Source organism: Dromiciops gliroides, chromosome 4 (assembly GCF_019393635.1).
Source record: "Dromiciops gliroides isolate mDroGli1 chromosome 4, mDroGli1.pri, whole genome shotgun sequence".
Lineage (NCBI taxonomy): Eukaryota > Metazoa > Chordata > Mammalia > Microbiotheria > Microbiotheriidae > Dromiciops > Dromiciops gliroides.
The window spans coordinates 20,409,936-20,428,191 of NC_057864.1; the positions used below are offsets into that span (position 1 = coordinate 20,409,936).

Consider the following 18,256-nt stretch of genomic DNA (forward strand, 5'->3'; position numbering starts at 1 on the left):
CTGAGTTTTCCTATACTCCACCTTACTGGATTCTAGGCTTTGCTTATCTACCGTATGATGTTGGTAAAAGGACCTCAGATGGGTCAAAATCTGAGTATACATGCTTTCAAGAAAAGGTAGCCCAGTAGATAGTTCACATCTGACTGGCACATAGTAGGTGCTTAATAAATGTTTGTTTCCTTCCTTGCTTCCTTTCTGTCTGTGTATTACTGTGGGATGACATCTACAGATAATATATCTCTTTTTAAAGGATTTTGTTGACCAATATTCCATGTCTTATGGCCCTGCAACAATAAAAAATATTGGTATTAAAAAGAAGAGTCTTCTGGCTATTGTGTAATTTAAGATTCTAAATGTGGATTCTAATGTGTTCCCCCAGTTTGGGGGAAACTGACTAAAAATCACTGATAAAACGAGTTTAGGTTTTTAAGGGTTTATTGGAAAATAGAAAGAAAAAGATTGAGAACAGAATTCTAACAGTCTGGCATTCCTATCTTTCCTCAAATCTCCTGTGAAGTCCTCTGCAGCCACCACCATCAAGTCCGGAAGTCAAAAAGGCCCGCGCTCTCTGTGCAGGCTCCCTTTCCTCCTTCCTGTCTCCTCCCAGACCATAGGAGGCTCCTCCAGTTGATTGGCTGGTAGACTTGATAGACAGCACCCATGAGCAAGCGTCATTTCCTGACGCCAAGGAAAAGCCACAATGCCTCTGAGGCATTTTCCTCATGGTGGAGCTCTCCACAGCAAGTCTCCAGTAGGTGGCGTCATTCCAATCATTACACTATAATGGTTGGAAATACATGTGAGGTAGGGGAGATTTTGAACAGAAGAATTTTCGATATAGTCGGTCAACAAGCATTTAATAAGCATTTGCTGTGTGCAGGTGCTTTTAAGTTCTGGCAGTACCAACCCAGGCAAAGCACCCACAAACCAAACCAAAATATAACCCAGAATCCCAGTTGGGTGAGCACTGGGTCTACAGTTCAAGGACATGAATTCAAATGAGGCCTCTGACTCTGTTCACCTGCTTGAACCTGAGGAAGTTTCCTTACCTCCCTGGATCTCAGTTTACACATCTCTAAAATGGGACCAGATGGCATTTGAGGTCAGCTCAGATCTGTGACCCTGTGAAATGAAGATGGTGTGTTCTGATGAGCTCCAAGGGCTCAGAGGACCAGGAGTAGATGTCTTTGGAGGATTATTGGGTCACCGATTCAGCGCTGACTCCCCTCATTGCTGGGAAATCCATCTCCCCATGTTTGTAAGAGCAAGGATTATCAAAACCAGCATGCAAATTGCTTCCAAAGAGCCTGATCCTTATTGCTAATTGCAGGGAGACATATTATCCCTTCCTTCCCTGTGCATGCAAATTACCCAGGGAGACTGTGCATGTTGTCATGCTGTACAAGGTCGGGCTAACAGCGCTTGCATAGCAATAGAGGGCTCTAAGCTAGAAGGGGCTTGGGGATCTTCTCGTCCAATGACCTCATTTCAGAGGAGAAGTTGGTCCCAGAGAGGGTCAGTGACCTGTCTAGAGTCACACAGCAGTATTCAAGAACTACGGCAGGCATTGGCATCCTTTCAAGGGGCATCAGCTAAGTGCTCAACACTTTGTCTTGGATGTATTAACTCTGAGTTTTTTCCTGTCAAATATGGGGTGATGTGGATGGTTTGTGGAATGGCAGGGGCATATTGGAGGGATACACTGGAGAGCAGGACAATCAAGGTGGGGTTAAGAATCTGCCCTTTATTGGTGGGACAGACATCTCTGCCTTGCTTCCAGTCCTTAGCACAGTGCCTGGCACCTAATAGAGCCTAAGTAAATGCTTGCTGATTTGACTTGACTTGCTATATTAAGAAATTGTTGGTGTGCACCAGAATAGAATGACTGACCCACTGTGTGTCCTTGGTTGACTTGTCCAACTTTAGAGTTCTCTCTTTAATGTCAAACTTTATATCCTCCAACTGCCCTCCTCCCAGTAGTTGGTAAGATCCTTCCTTCCCTCAGGCCCCTTCCCATGAGTCAGCTAGGTGGATGGAATCCTGGCCTTGGAGCCAGGAAGGCATGAGTTCAAATCTGTCTTCAGACACTAGCAGCATGATCCTGGGCAAGGCACCTAGCCTCTGTCTGCTTCAGCTGATTCATCTGTAAAGTGCAGGGTTGTTGTGAGGATCAAATGAGGTGATATATGTAAAACACCTTGCAAATCCTAAAGTACTATGGAAATAGGAGATGTTATTGGCTAAAAAAGCAGTAATATTAACTAGCATTTATATAGCGCCTCCTAGGTTCTAGACATGGTATTAAGCCCTTTACAATGATTATTACCACTTGTCAGGTGTGTCTGAGGGAGGATCCTTTCTCAGACAGGGCTTGGATCCGAGGTTCCTTTTGTCTATAAAGTTTGTGTTTTGGGGGAAGAGACCTTTTCAGCAGGAGGGGATGTGGTTAGCAGTGATGCTCTTTGCACTTTGTAGTAAAATCAAGAAGACAGACTTCTTAGTATTTTGTAAATTCAGGGGTAAAAACTCCCTCACAACTAGTGTTGTCTCCAAATGGAATGGGCTGCCTTAAAGAGGAAGGGACTGCCCCACTGCGGGAGTTCTTTAAGCAAAGACTTAGGTCCAGTTGTAGGGGAAATTCCTGAGGTTCCCCGCCCCACTCCCATTACTCCTCTCTTTACTTCTTCCTGGATAATTCCCAGCACTTAGTACAGTGCCTAGCATATAGTAGGTACTTTATAAATTCATGTTAACTCAATAATAAGATGCAACTCAGGGAGTGCCTCCTACAGGAAGCCTTCCCTGATTCTTTCTATTACCTTGTTTATACCATATATGCAGACATGGTTTTCTGTCGATAGAATGTAAGCTGTTTAAGAGAAGGGACTATCATTTTGGCCTCAGTTTCTAACAGATGCTGAGATTTAGAGGTAGAAGGGACTTCAAAAGCCTCTGGTCTGGTCCCCTCATTCATAGATATGGAAACCGAGGCCAAGGGAGGTAGGTGACTAGCCCAGGCTCACACAGAGTTAGAGGCGGCATTCGAACCCAGGACTCTAAGCCCCGAACCACGTCTATACGATAGGAGATGCCTTCCATCTCTACAACGAGAAGGCTGGACTCTGATCTCAAAGTCCCCTTCCAGCCTTGAATGTAAGCTCCCCACCATCCTCGGACATCTCACCAGCTGCGAGGTGCTGTCCTTTTAGGGCCACGAAGGGAGCCAAGCACTACCGCTGGCCTTTACTGAGCTGCCTTTACTATTTCCCCGCACTCTGCCTCGCCTACCCCCTCAGTCCCGGCTAACTTTTTGCTTCAACCCGTCTTAGATCCCTCCTCCCTCCATTCTGTTCTCCTTCCTTGGTAAGTACAAAGGGAATGCGGGGCAGAGCTAATTCCCAGACTGTGCTCCCTGTCAACAGCCCCTAGGAACCCTCCCTGCAGCAGAAGCAGCCCCTCCCCTCTGCTCTTCTCCAGCTCCCTGGTACCCAGCAGCGATGGCGATGCCCAGTCTGGCTACAGGAAGTTGGTAATGAGGTTCCAGGCAGCTTGAGCAGAGCTAGCACTCTCTCTCTCTCTCTCTCTCTCTCTCTCTCTCTCTCTCTCTCTCTCTCTCTCTGTTGTGTGTGTATAGAAAGAGGGAGGGAGGGAGGGAGGGAGGGAGGGAGGGGGAGACAGAGAAAGAGAGAGAGAGGAGAAGGAGGAGGAGAAGGAGGAGGAGGAGGAGGAGGAAGGAAGGAAGGAAGGAAAGAAGGGAGGGAGGGAGAGGGAGAGGGAGGAAGAGAGAGAGGTGGAGTAAAGACAGGGAGTCTGTCTTTGCCATGAACCTGGTCCTGTGGAAGTCCACAGGTAAGACCAGTCCCTACTTGGGGGTAGATGCCCAAGAAACCACCAGGTCTTGGATCTCTCCAGTGAAGCAAAGAACTGGGAAGACCTGGGATTGAATGGGATCCTCAAGCTGGGGATCTAGTACCAGCTCTCCTCCTCACCAGCCTGGGGGAAAGTGGCTAACTTACGGCTTCCTGACTCGGTTTTCTTATCTGGAAAACGAAAGAGTCCCCTCCCTTCTCCCAAATGATAACCCTACATAGTTACTTGCATACTGTCTCCCCTATTTAGACTGGGAGCTCCTTGAGGGCAGGGACTGTTCTTGCCTTTCTTTGTAACCCCAGCACTCAGCACACAGTAGGTGATGAATAAACGCTTGTTGACATGACTAAAACATAAAGGCAGTATGGGCTGGTGGATAGAGAGCTGAACTTGAAGTCAGGAAGACCTGGGTTTGAATCTCTCTCTCTCTCTCTCTCTCTCTCTCTCTCTCTCTCTCTCTCTCTCTCTCTCTCTCTCTGTCTCTCTGTCTCTCTCTCTCTCCCCTCTCTTTCTCTCTCTTTTTTTGCAGGACAATGAGGGTTAAGTGACTTGCCCAGGGTCACACAGCCAGTAAATATCAAGTGTCTGAGGCTGGATTTGAACTCAGGTCCTCCTGAATCCAGGAGCAGGGTATTATCCACTGCACCACCTAGCTGCCCCTGGGTTTGAATCTTGTCACAGATACTTCCTAACTATGTGACCCTGGGGGAGTGAGTTAAATATTCTGTGTCTCAGTTTCCCTGTCTGTAAAATTACAAGGTTGGACTTGATAGCCTCTAAGGTTCCTTCAGCTCCAAGTCTCCATTCTTATTAACTCCAAAACTAAGGAACCCGAGAGGCTCCCATTGGCCTTGGGGCTCCTGCCAAGTCAGGAAGTGGCATTCTCAGCTCTCTGTGTAGTCTTACCTTTCATCTGGCTTTGTATGGAGCAGGGATCTTTTCTTTATATTATAGACCTCACTAACGTGCTTAAGCTGTTCAATAATTTATAAGGCAGCTGACCATAACATTCTCTGAATTATTGAGCAAATATCCACATGGGTTTAAATTCAGTTTAGGGAGTCAGTGTCCCTTAAAAGGGAGGGAATATGACAAGAACTGCACTAAGCCCTTTCTACAAATATTACCTCATTTCATCATCACAACTCTGAGAAGAAGGGGCTCTTGTTATCCCTGTGTTACAGATGAGGAAGCTGAGGCAAATAGGTTAAGTGAATTTCCCAGGGTCAAATTAGCTAGTAAGTGTCTGATGCTGAATTTGAACTCAGGTCTTCCTGACTCCAGGCCCAGGGCTTTACTCCCTCTGCTTCTACTTGCCTGCTAGCAATGGGAAAGGGGCATGATGTTTTTGTTCATTGACTAACACACTCTGGACTTAGGCCTATAATACCCAAAGGGGGATTGGAGTAGGATCCTTCTTCCCTCCCTCCCTCCCTCCCTTCCTCCCTTCCTCCCTTCCTCCCTTCCTCCCTTCCTCCCTTCCTCCCTTCCTCCCTTCCTCCCTCCCTTCCTCCCTTCCTTCTTTCCTTCCTTCCTTCCTCCCTCCCTCCCTTCCTTCCTTCCTCCCTTCCTCCCTCCCTCCCTTCCTTCCTTCCTCCCTTCCTTCTTTCCTTCCTTCCTCCCTTCCTCCCTCCCTTCCTTCCTCCCTCCCTCCCTCCCTCCCTCCTCCCTCCCTTCCTTCCTTCCTTCCTTCCTTCCTTCCTTCCTTCCTTCCTTCCTTCCTTCCTTCCTTCCTTCCTTCCTTCCTTCCTTCCTTCCTTCCTTCCTTCCTTCCTTCCTTCCTTCCTTCCTTCCTTCCTTCCTTCCTTCCTTCCTTCCTTCCTTCCTTCCTTCCTCCCTCCCTTCCTTCTTTCCTTCCTTCCTTCCTTCCTCCCTCCCTCCCTCCCTCCCTCCCTCCCTCCCTTCCTTCCTTCCTTCCTTCCTTCCTTCCTTCCTTCCTTCCTTCCTTCCTTCCTTCCTTCCTTCCTTCCTTCCTTCCTTCCTTCCTTCCTTCCTTCCTTCCTTCTTTCCCTCCTAACTTCCTTCCTAACTTCCTTCCTTCCTTCCTTCATCAATTTATCAATTATTAAGCACCTATTATGTGAAATGTGCTGTATTAAACACTTAGGGAGACATGAAAATAAATAAGAATCATATAACTTCATGCTAGGAAGGACCCCTAGAAATCACCTGGTCCAACTATAACTAAAGAATCTCTTCCCAAACCATAAGTCACCAGTAAATATTCATCCAGCCTGTCTTTGAATACCTCTAGTTACAAGGACCTCACTACCCAATGAGTCTTCACATTTTAATTTTGAGCAGCTCTAATTATTACAAGTTTTTTTTTTAATCTAGCAGGCATAGTTCAGTTTATTCCTTGTTCATAAAAAACATCTTATGTGGTTGCCACAGCAGCTGCCTGGGTTCTCTAGATAGACACCTGTGTGTGAGTCTTCACAAGATGGTTGGCGAATTCCTGATGGGAAGACGTAGTAAACACAGTCTCTTTCCACAGGTCTGGGGTTAGGTAGCTGTATGTTTTGGAGATGGCATCCAAGGTAGATTTAGCAAAGTTGCCCAGAGTGGCAGTAAAGCCCCTTGCAGAAATGTAGTAGTAGTCATCAATTCCAGCCATCATCAGGAGCTTCTTAGGCACAGGAGCTGAGACAATGTCACTACCTCTAGGGGCGGGGATCAGGCGCATCAAAACTGATCCACAGTGCCCAGTGACCTTGCAGGGCACTGTGTGAGGCTTGCCCATCTTGTTCCCCCAGTATCCACGTCTCACAGGAACGATGGACAGCTTGGCCAGAATGATGGCACCATGAATATCTGTGGCTACTTTCTTGGAGCACTTGACACCCAAGCCAACATGGTCAGCCATTGTAATCGCCAATGGCCACAAGAGCCTTGAACCTGGTACATTGTCCAGCTCCAGTTTGTTTCTGAAGAGGCACAATCTTCAGAACCTCATCCTTCAATGAAGACCCCAGGAAGAAATCTATGATCTCAGATTCCTTAATAGGAAGGGAGAAAAGATAGATCTCCTCTAAAGACTTGATCTTCATGTCCTTGACTAGCGGGCCCAGCTTGGTGACAGGACCCCACCCCTTATATTTGGCCTTTCCTCCTCAGACTCCTGCCTCAACCATTCCCCCAACCTCGACCTTGGTCCCCACTGCTGAAGTCACCACGGAAGCCCCCTTAGCCTCCAACTCTGGGGCCCCCAGGGCCTCTAGCTCCTCCTGTAGCACCAGTGTCCCCCGCCATTTGGAAGCACAAGTTTTTCTTCACATCCAACCTATATCTGACCCTTTGTCATTTCCACTTGTTGGTCCCAATTCTGCCCTCTGGGGCAAACATCAATCAGCCAATCAATAAACATTTATTAAGTGCCTACTATGTGTCAGCACAGTGTCAAATGTTTGAGATACAAACAAAACATGGTCGTTGCCTTCAGGGACTCCAAGTCTAACAGGGGAAATGTCATAAAATGTTTGACCAAAGTTTAGTCTCTTCTCGATCACAGCTCTTCATAGATTTAGAAAAAAAACAAAAATAAAAACAACCTGTTATCACTTTTCCCCTCCCCCTGCCCCAAGTTTTCTCTTATTCAGGCTTAGCATGCCTGGATGTTTCAAGTGATGATCACGCAGCAAGGAAATCCTTCAGCATCCTGGTTGCTTCCTCTGGATGTTTTCCAGCTTACTGATTTCCTTCCTAAAATGTGGGTCACAAGAGTGAGCAGGGTGCCTTAAATGTGGTCTGATCAGGGCAGAGTGCAGTGGTACCATAGTCATGTATACTTTATCTCTCTCATTGAATATTTTTCAGTTGGGTCCGACTCTTGGTGACACCATTTGGGGTTTTCTTGGCAGATATACTGGAGTGGTTTGCCATTTCCTTCTCCAGCTCATTTTATAGGTGAGAAAACTAAGACTAACAGCGTGAAGTGACTTGCCCAGGGTCACACAGCTAGTGAGCATCTGAGGCCAGATTTGAACTCATGAGTATGTTTTCCTGACCTGGTACTCTGTATACTATGGCAGCTGCCTTTTAATGTGGCCTTGTTTGGCTGCCATATGCCACTGGTGATTGATGTTCAATTTCCAGTCAATTAACTCACTTAGATCTGTTTCAGACACACCACTATCTAATGATACTTCCTCTTTCTTATCCTTGGGAAGTTGATGACTTGAGCACAAACATGACTTTACATTTGCCCCTGATATATTTCATCTTGTTTGATTTGACCCTTAGCTTATCAAAACCTTTTTGAATCCCAAGATGGTGTATTAGCTTACAATCATTTTCAGTGCCAGCTATGCCCCTTTTCAGTCATACAAAACTGTGGGTCAGCACAGTGCCAAGCACAGGTCCCCAGGTCACTCCCTTAGAGACCTTTCTCCCAGGTGACACAGAAAGAGCCACTTGCTTTGGGTGCAACCATCAAAGCAGAAACTAATTCACAAAAGTACTATTATCTAGCCCACACCTTTCCATCTTTTCCCATAACAATAGCAGGAGGGATTTTGTCAGTTGCTTTGCTAAAATCCAGGCAACTATATCACAAATATCTCCCTGGATCTACTAGTGTGGTAACTATCAAAGAAGAAAATGAAATTAGTCAAGCATGACCTGTGCTTGAAGCCTTGTTGGCCCTTTCTGGTCACTATTTCCCTTTCTAGATTTTTATGAATCATCCCTTTCATAATATATTCTAGAATTTTGCCAAAAATTGAAGTAAAAAGATCACCTGTTTATAATTAGCAGCCTCCTTTCTCTTCCCCTTTTTTTGAAAATTGGGACAACATTTGAAGCTAAGTGGTGGAGTAGGTAGAGCATTGGGTCTGGGGTCAGGAAGAACTGAGTTCAAATCTTGTCTCAGACACTTACTAGCTGACCCTGGGCAAGTCATGTAATCTCTGTCTGTCTCAGTTTCCTCAACTATAAAATGGGAAGAATAACAGCACCTACTTCCCAGGTTTGTTGTGAGGATCCAATGAGATAATATTTATAAATTGCTTAGCATCGTGTCTAGTACATTTAAGCACTTAATAAATGTGTGTTTCCTTCCCTTCTCCTGTGGCACCTCTGCTGGTTTAGAGATCAATAACCAGAATATCAGTTGTTATATTGGCCAGTTCTTTCAGTATCTCCCGGTGTAGTTCATTTGGTCCAGGTGACTTGAGTTCACCAAAAGTAGGTAGGTGTTATTTGATGATCACCTTAGATATCTTGGAGTATCTACCCCTTATTAACACTCAATTCTTCCCTTTCCAGTCTAAAGATGACCTACCCTTGTCAGATCAAAAAAGGTCAAATAAGAATTGAGCATCTCTGCTCAACCAAGGTTTCATTGTTAGTTGTCATTGCCCCTCCCATCCAAGTGGCAGTCCTTTCTATTCATAGATCCCTCTCTGCTCCACCCCTCAATATCCCTGGTCCTCCTCTTTTCACCTTTAGCTGTCTGCAACTTATAGGACTGTGTAGGGCAGTGAGAAATTAAGTGGTTTGTCTAGGACAACACAACCAGAATATATCAGAGGCAGGATTTGAACCAAGGACTTTCTGCCTTCAAGAGGAACCTTAATCCACTACTTGAGGCTGCCTTCCAGTGGCTTCAGCTTCTCTCAAGAACTTTCCTTATAGGGCATTGTGGGGTAGGTCATGCAAGTCTTATTGGACCCATTTTACAGATGAGTCACCTAGCTGCTGTCAAGGCTGGAACTTGGATCCAGGTTTCCATCTGTCAGATTCAAGGCTCTTTCAACAAAAGGTAAGAATTCAGAAAGCAGGTTCAGCAAATCAGGTTTCTTGCATAAAATCACAGAACTTTAAGGCTCAGAAGACCTTAGACATCAATTCACATAACCTCTTGTTTCATAGAGGATGAAACAGGCATGAATGAGGCAAGAGACTTACTCAAGGTCACAACATAGCAACTCAGTGGCAGACCCTGTTTTCAGATCCATATATTCTGACACCTTTGGAGACTGGTTGACTTCCTGTATTTTCTGGCATTTGCCTCCCCCCCACCCCCACCCCCAGCCCTGGCTCCCCAGTCTCCTATGCCCAGTGCACACAGGAGTGAAGTCTTCTGTTACTAAGGAAACCCAGCATGTTGAGTATGAGCCATGTGGAAATAATGGTGATTTATTTAGAAAAAGAAAGGTTTGTCATTTTAAGCTTACTACTACAGAATTGCTTTTTGATTACCTCCCTCCGTATTGCATTGTCTTGTCACAATAAACTACAGAAACAAGTGGCGAGGTTAATAATTATCAGCTCTGTTCTTGTCAGTTCCTTGTGCAAGGTCAAAGACAGAGCCAGCCCGACTGCACCTGGCCAGCCCATTCTTCTCTGGGAGAGAGAGATCGACGAGTGGGTCCCCCATCTTCCTTTGCTCTTGGGCCTTCTGAGCACCCTGGCCCTCTCAACCACTCCAGTATTCTTTAGTGCTCCAGGAGGCTGGGAGAGAAAAAAAGTCTGGGGAGAAATAACACTCCCAGGGAGGAGCCCAGAGGATAATAAGAAAGGCTACAGAGACAGCAGAAGCATCACACGTGTCCCTTTTGAGTCTTCTCTTTCCTAAGCTATATCTGATGTACAGATACTCATGTGTCATGAACTCAAGCCCTTTACAATATTGGTTGTCTTCTTCTGGACAGTTTAATTCCTCTTTTGCCTGATAACCCTTCAAATACTTGCAAACAGACCCTCTCTGAGTCTTCTTTAGGAAAAAATCTCAATTCCTATGCAAGTGCTTAAGGTAACAATCCACATTAGATACAGGACAGCCTTTAACTCCATACAAAATACAAATCAGTACACAAGAAACACAGTAGCCCATAAACAGTTTATGACATTCCTCTTTGCTTAATGGGGAGTCCCATCTTCCACTTTAGAGACTTATAAAGCACTTCCCTAAAGGTTTGGACTCCTATAAGGAAGGGGAGGAAGGGAATGAGCATTTATTAAACATCTACCATATGCCAGGCACTGTGTGAAGTACTTTACAAAGATTATTTCGTGATCTTATGATTACTAAAGGCAACCGCCCTATGTATAATACTGTGATACGGCTCCACTTTACTGGGGAGACCTGTACAGGCCTTATACTTCTCTTCCAGGTTTGGAGTGGCCTCAGAAGGGAAGCATACTGGGAGCTGATAGAGAGACAATTCTTGAGCCCCTATGGTGGTATCAGAGGCCAAAGTCTGGGGTTTTGCTTCTCTGTATCCTGCAGCTCCTCTACAGAGGCTCTTTCCTTTTCTCTCTGAGGGGCTGGTGCCTTCTTCATCCCAGACAGGGCTGGATCCTGGAGCTGTCCAGCACTTGGTTTTGTCTAGAAAATCACTCCCGGAAGTCTGACTCATGTGGCTCTGTCCTCCTTGAAGGCCTTCTCTTGGGCCATATGGCTGAGGGCACATGTTCCTACACCTTGCTCCTATTCCTCATGGCCCAAGGATGCCACACTCTTTTTTTCCTGACTTTGGGAAGGTTGTACAGTTGAATAGACCTTTCTACCAGGGACGCAGTTTACTTTTAGCTACAGGTGTTCCTTTGGGGTTGTCTGGCTCATCAGTGAAGATTCCGGTTCCCTTTGTGCAAAGGGAGGTGGCACTCTGATTCATAAGAGCCTGTCAAGTAATCCCCCCCAAAGAGGAAACTTAATCACTCGCCCTTAATGAGATGTAAGCGAGTTGACAAGCACCCACATCCAGGGAGGTAATTTCTCTCAAGGAGGTGTTGTGAATGGGTATATCACATTAGGCAGCTAGGTGGTTGAATGGATAGAGGTCTGAACTTGGAGTCAGGAAGAATAAGTTAGAATATTGCCTCAGATACTACCTAGCTGTGTCACCCTGGGCAAGTCACTTAACCTCTGCCTGCTTCAGTTTCCTCATCTGTGAAATGGGGATAATAATAGCACCCAACTTGCAGGAATGTTGTGAAGGTCAAATGAGATAATGTGTTAAAGCACTTTGCGGACCTTAAAGTTCTGTATAAATTTGTTATTGTCCATGACTATAGCTGGCTGATACTATCTATAGGGTTTCCTTGTTAAAGCTATTGGAGTGATTTGTTGAAGTGGACTAGGGCAGAGGTTAAGTGACTTGCCCAGGGTCACACAACTAATAAGTGCCCAAGGCTGGATTTGAATTCAGGTCTTTCTGACTCCAGGCCCAACACTCTCCACTGAGCCATCTAGCTGCCCACTGTATAAATACCAGCTCTTATTACTATTGCCTCATCTTGGGGAAACCCTTCACTTCCTTCAAGAACTAGCTTGGGTGACATGAAGTCAGTTCCAGTGCCCTCTGCCTCCACCAACAGCCTCTGAAGGTCATACTGTAATTTAACTTTCTCAAATGTATCACCCCCCTCCCCTGCATTCTCTATCAGAATATACTGTGTGGGGAATCTTTTTCTTGATGACACAGGGTCTTGGGACATTCATCAGTCGTGAGCCTCTATTGCAATACACAAAGGTCCTTTGACCTCCCATCTGCCTCACTTCAATTCAATTCACTTGCAAGTCCAAACATCTGCCTCCTGATGTCATTGGTCCTCTTCCAGAAGGAAGGATGAACAACTCTCTGCTAACTCTGTAACAATACTGGACTGGCTGGCTGCTTTTGTCCTGCATTCCTACTAATGTTCTATTCTAGCCAGGTTCCTTTCTCTAAACCATTAGAATTGCGCAAAAGTGGAATGGGCTGCTTGTAGAAGTAGGGACCTGGGTTCAAATGCTAACTGTGTGACCTTGGACAAGTCACTTCAACTCATTGATAAAATGAGAGATTCAGACTGGGTGACTTTGAATGACCCTTCTATTGACACTAACTATCTGAATATATGCTATACACTTAAATTGATGGTGAATTGGAGTTCTAGATGAGTGAAGATCTTCAAGGAGACACTGGACAGTTATTGTTGGATATAATGTATTGTGGATTCCTATTCAGGTACTCAGGGTTGGATCTGTTGACTTGGGAGGATCCTCCCAATTCTGAGATTCTGTGATTCTGAGGGATCACCCTCTATTATATCTGGAGCTGGAACGAGGGTGGGAAGACCAGAATATTTTCTTAGGGCACCGACATTTACAGGAATCCAAGAGCCCTGGCTGAGGGGGTGCTTCCTTCCCACCAAAGTGGTTGCTCTCCAGGATCCTCTTATCCTTAACTCTGCCTCTCTAGCAGTTGCCAAGCTTTTAGAGGGTAGAAACCCTGAAGTGTCTTGGGGCTTGCTTCTTCCATCTGGGACAGGAGCTGCATGCTAGATGACGCTTCCTGCTTTGTCTGACCTGCCTCATGCCTCACTCACTCTTCTCCCAAACCTATCCCATGCCCTTGGTTCCACCATAAAGATCACTAGCCAGGGTCCTGAATTCATCTGATCCCTTTGCCAGATTCATCTTCCTAATGCACGTCCTATCTCCCTACCTTGCCTCGTATGCTTCAGTTATTCCCTCTTGTGAACTGAGCAGAATCTGAACTCCTTAGCCTGGGGCTTAAGGCTCTTTACAATTCAGCCCCAACCTGCCCCCCTGCTACTTGACATTCTCTTGATGTTCCAGCCCAAATGGGTCACTTGATGAGCACCAAACATACTCCTTGCCTTCCTGCTTCTGCACCTCATTCCAATAATTCACATATTCTGAACTCCCTCCCAGCCCTGACATCCCCTGTTCTAAGGCCCCTCCCAGCTCTGACATTCCATGTTCTTCAGTCCTTTCCATCTCTGACATTCTGTCCTTTCAGCTCCATTTTGCCTTGAAATTCTATGCTTTAAGGTCCCTTCCAGCTCTGATTTTCCATGTTTTGGCATCATCTATGCTCTAAGGTATATTCCATGTATAAGGTGGGCCTGTCCACACTGAAAAACCATGAGGCTGTTCCAGGCAAGACAGCCCCCTACAGTGAAGTCAGCCATTGAGATTCCTAAGTAGCGAGCATTGCACTCACCTCTTGAACCCCAACCAGGAGCAAAGCAATAACATTCTAATTATGTGTCTATAATCATTGTCATCATAATGCACCAACATGGCTGGTACCATCAAGACTGGGTTAATCTATTCATTAGGAGCAAGCGTTAGCAACAGGACATTAATACTTCTAATAATATTTAATTGGGCTTAATTACAGTGTGATGCTTAATATATTGTGATGAATTTATTCTTGGAGTATTTACATATTTGGAGTTAAATCATTATCATTCTGTGGGTAAATAATTCCTCAGAAGTCCACTCCAGCCCTAGAGACCAGGATCCTGAATCACACACTTTGCCCTGAAACATCCCTTCAGAACAGCTAGTAATTGGCTGAGAATTGTTTGTGGCACATCCTGTATCTCTCTCAGATTCATCTGTTGACTTAGTTTCTGCTGAGAAGAAATTTGGGGCATGCTCATCTGCATTTTACATATGTCTCAGCCTTGGCTGCTTCCCACTTTCTCTTTTGTTCATCATCTCCCTTGGGCTTCAGAGCATCCCCAGAGATCTTCCTTTTGCAGATAAGGAAAGTGAGGCTTGTGCCTTGTCAGGAAGTCCACCCCCTTCCCCTCTGTCCTAGCCAGTCATCTCTTGTAATATCCTGGAAAGAAATTTGGTCCCAAATGGCGGGATCACAGGGTCTTATAGACCATAGCATGATGAGAGTGATAGCCAACATTTTTGTTCCATTTAAAGGTTTGACAAGCACTTTGCGTTTATTATCTCATTTTGTCCTTGGGACAACCCTGGGAGGTAGGTGATGATATTATTCCCATTTTACAGGTGAGAATTACTGAGCCTAAGAGAGGCTGTGACTTGTCTGGGGCAAGATTTGAACCCAGGCCTGGGCTTCCATCCACTGGGCCACCTAGCTGCCTTAGATTAAGAGCTAGAAGGGGCTTCAGAGCTCATCTGGCCCAGTTCCTTCAGATGAAGACACTGAGGAGGCCTGCCCGGGCTCACACAGGAAAGAAGGAGTTGAGCAAGGATTTGAAATGCAATTTTCCTGATTTTGAATTCAGTGCTCTTCCCTCTAGTCCCCCAGGAAGTAGATGGTGTAACCAGGCTTCCTCAGACAGACTTTTGTCAGACTCCATGCCCATTCTCTGTGAAGCTATCGAACCCTGCACAGAACTTGCTCATTCCAGTAATTAGCCCAGTACCTGGCATGTTGTATGTACAGAGTGCAGTGGATAGAGCACCAGCCCTGGAGTCAGGAGGACCTGAGTTCAAATCCGACCTCAGACACTTAACACTTACTAGCTGTGCGACCCTGGGCAAGTCACTTAACTCCAATTGCCTCACCAAAAAAAAAAAAAAGAAAAGAAAAGAAAAGAAAAAGAAAAAAAGAAAAAAAAAGAAATGGTAGGGGCAGCTGGGTGGGGCAGCAGATAAAGCACCAACCTTGTAGTCAAGAGGACCCAAGTTCATATCCTCCCTTAGACACTTGCTAGCCTGTGTGACCTTTAGTCACTTAACTTCTGCCTTGTTGTGAGGATCAAATGAGATATACAAAAACACTTTGCAAATCTTAAAAGTGCCTAAAAAACTCACTGTTATTATTATAAGGTCATATCATATCATGTCATATCATATTACATCACATCACATCACATCACATCACAATCACCTAGGCCAACTCCTTCACTTTTCAAATAAGAAATTTGCCTGTGGTCCTACATAGAGTAAACCTGGATTAGAACTAGGGAATCAGTGGATTCAGAACTGGGAGGAGCTGTGGAAGGATATGACTTGAACTTCAGGCATCACATCTAGGCAGCTGTTTGATCCTTGAAGCCACCAGTAGACATCAGCTGTTGGGTGGGAGGAGGGGCTCTTGCTTCAGGCCCTCAAAGACTCCCAATTCTGGGATTCTGTTATTTTTCTTAGAGGGGGAAAAAAAAAGCAGGTTTTGGACCCCGCCCCCTCCACCTCCAACACCAGGGTCCTCAAACTGTTTTTATTGTGCTCTGAAATTGGCAAAGACAGGCATGGAAAGGATGGAGGGTCCTGGTGTGAAGCCGGGGGAGTGCAAAGCTCTACTTACATCATTCCTTTTCTTTTCCTACAAATCAGAGAGATTCTGCAGTGAATTTACTTCTCTTCTGTGCAAGGTTAGTTTTGCTGAACTAACAATTCCAGATCAATGAGGCTAAAGGGCTTTCTCTGAATGTACCAGGGTTTGATTTTTTATTTTCCTTTGTCCCTTCCCCTTTCCCTCCTTCCTGACCTCCTCTTTCTTCCACTTTGCTTCTTTTCTCTTCTTTCTTTCTTTCTTTCTTTCTTTCTTTCTTTCTTTCTTTCTTTCTTTCTTTCTTTCTTTCTTTCTTTCTTTCTTTCTTTCTTTCTTTCTTTCTTTCTTTCTTTCTTTCTTTCTTTCTTTTTCTTCCTTCCTTCCTTCCTTTCTTTCTCTTTTGTTCTCTTTCTTCCTTATTTCTCCTCCTTTTCTCCCTTCTTTCTCCTCTCCCTTCCTTCCTTTGTCTTTCTTTCTTTCCTTCTTTCTCTTTTCTTTCTTTCTCTATCTTTTCCTTCCTTCCTTCCTTCCTTCCTTCCTTCCTTCCTTCCTTCCTTCCTTCCTTCCTTCCTTCCTTCCTTCCTTCCTTCCTTCCTTCCTTCCTTCCTTCCTCCCTCCCTCCCTCCCTCCCTCCCTCCCTCCCTTCCTTCCTTCCTCATGAACTAAAGGTTTGGAAGTACAAACCCCTAAAACACCTTGAATCTTGGATAATTCTCCTCTGGGGTACCCAGCCTGTGAATATGAGGTGTGGGAAGATAGCCTCAGGAGGATGCTGGAGTTTCCATGTCATGCTGTTACCTAATGTCAACCATGGAGTCTACTAAAATCCCTACATCTTTTTCAAATGACCTGCTCTCTAGCCCTCCCTCTCTACCTTGTACTGGTATGGAACAAACCCTGTGGGCTGGTATTGGGTTGTATGTTACTTTGATATCATTTGCAGAATCCTGGCCTGAGGTAGTTGACAGTACGGTAGTATTGAGGCCCCTGTTGGAGTCTGTCCAGTGGGACTCTATCCTTGGAAGGACAGGACAGCTTTAGTACTGTGGAACTCTTGGAGAATGAATCATTCTAGATGGTGGTTCTCAGCCCCAGAACCAAGATGGAAGCATTTTTCGGATGGAATACATTTGTACACCTCAGGGTAGTAGTAGTCACTTACCCAAACAGAGGAGGAAATTATTCCAGGGAGTGCAAGTTACTTGTTCAAGGTCATGGTGCAGGCACGGCAGAGCTTGGGCTGCCATCCAAGGATTGTTAGTCCAGATCCTGAATTTTTTCCCCATTTCACCACATTTATAAGTTCATTCCCCAGAACCCTAGGATTTCAAGATGCTCCTCTTGGCTCCATTGGCTTTTGTTTGTATGAAATTCTAAAACATTTTCAGTTGCTATGCAGGTATTATTTTAAAATTCAGTTGTTTTCTCATCTCATTTCTCAATCATACTTTTCCAGTCACTATTCAGTAGAGCATTTGTTTCCAAGTGGTCCGAAAAAAAGTAGAAATTACAAGTGAAGGCACTTAAAGGTAGAAAATATATCATGTCAAAAAAAAAAAAAGAACTGTGGAGTATAGATGCTGAATGAACCATACTATTTCTTTTGTTTTTGGTGCTAATGTTTTTTTTTATTTTGAGGATTTTCATCATTGCTTTGATTCTTCTCTTATAACATGACTAATGCAGAAATAGGATTAATGCTATTATGTATGTATGTATATATACATATACATATATATATACATACACACATATACATATACATATACATATACATATACATACATACATATATAACCTACATCAGATTACCTGCTGTCTAGGGGAGGGGGGAGGGAGAAAAATCTGAAATTAGAAAGCCTGTATAAACAAAAGTTGAGAACTATCTTTACATGTAATGGGAAAAAAATAAAATACTTTATTAATTAAAAAAAAAAAGAAAATATATCATGTCTCTTTTCCTAGGAGGCAGAAAAGGAAGTGTACAAAACAGAATGAGAGAAATCTCAATGCAACTCTACCTCCACTGCCATCTTCAATTGTATGCACAATTATTACTAGTCCTATAATTATTATTATTCCATCCTGATCTGCAATATGGAATGCTGGCTAGAAATAGGTATGAAGTTCATGTAAGGCAGTTCAAAGCTTAGGAAACTTGTTATGGGCAGCATTTACATAACACAAGCAGCAACTTAAAATAGAGGAGAGAGGTGAAGGCTGATACCTCCCTGGATTTTGGTTCTCATCTTCCTCCTTCACTTTCATTTGCATGTGAGGCCCCAAAAATGTCAGAAGGCTGAGAGAAATTGAAAGTTCTCAGTCCCAGATGGCTCTTGGAAGGTGGGTAAGGACAGCCCTGGAAATTATATTGAAGGGATGTGGGTTGT

At 44.7% G+C, this 18,256-nt stretch overlaps 1 pseudogene; it reads right to left on the reverse strand.

Moving 5' to 3' along the window:
* Positions 1 to 6,247: 6,247 nt before the first annotated feature.
* Positions 6,248 to 7,122, reverse strand: LOC122725555 (annotated as a pseudogene).
* Between the last annotated feature and the right edge of the window lie 11,134 nt (positions 7,123 to 18,256).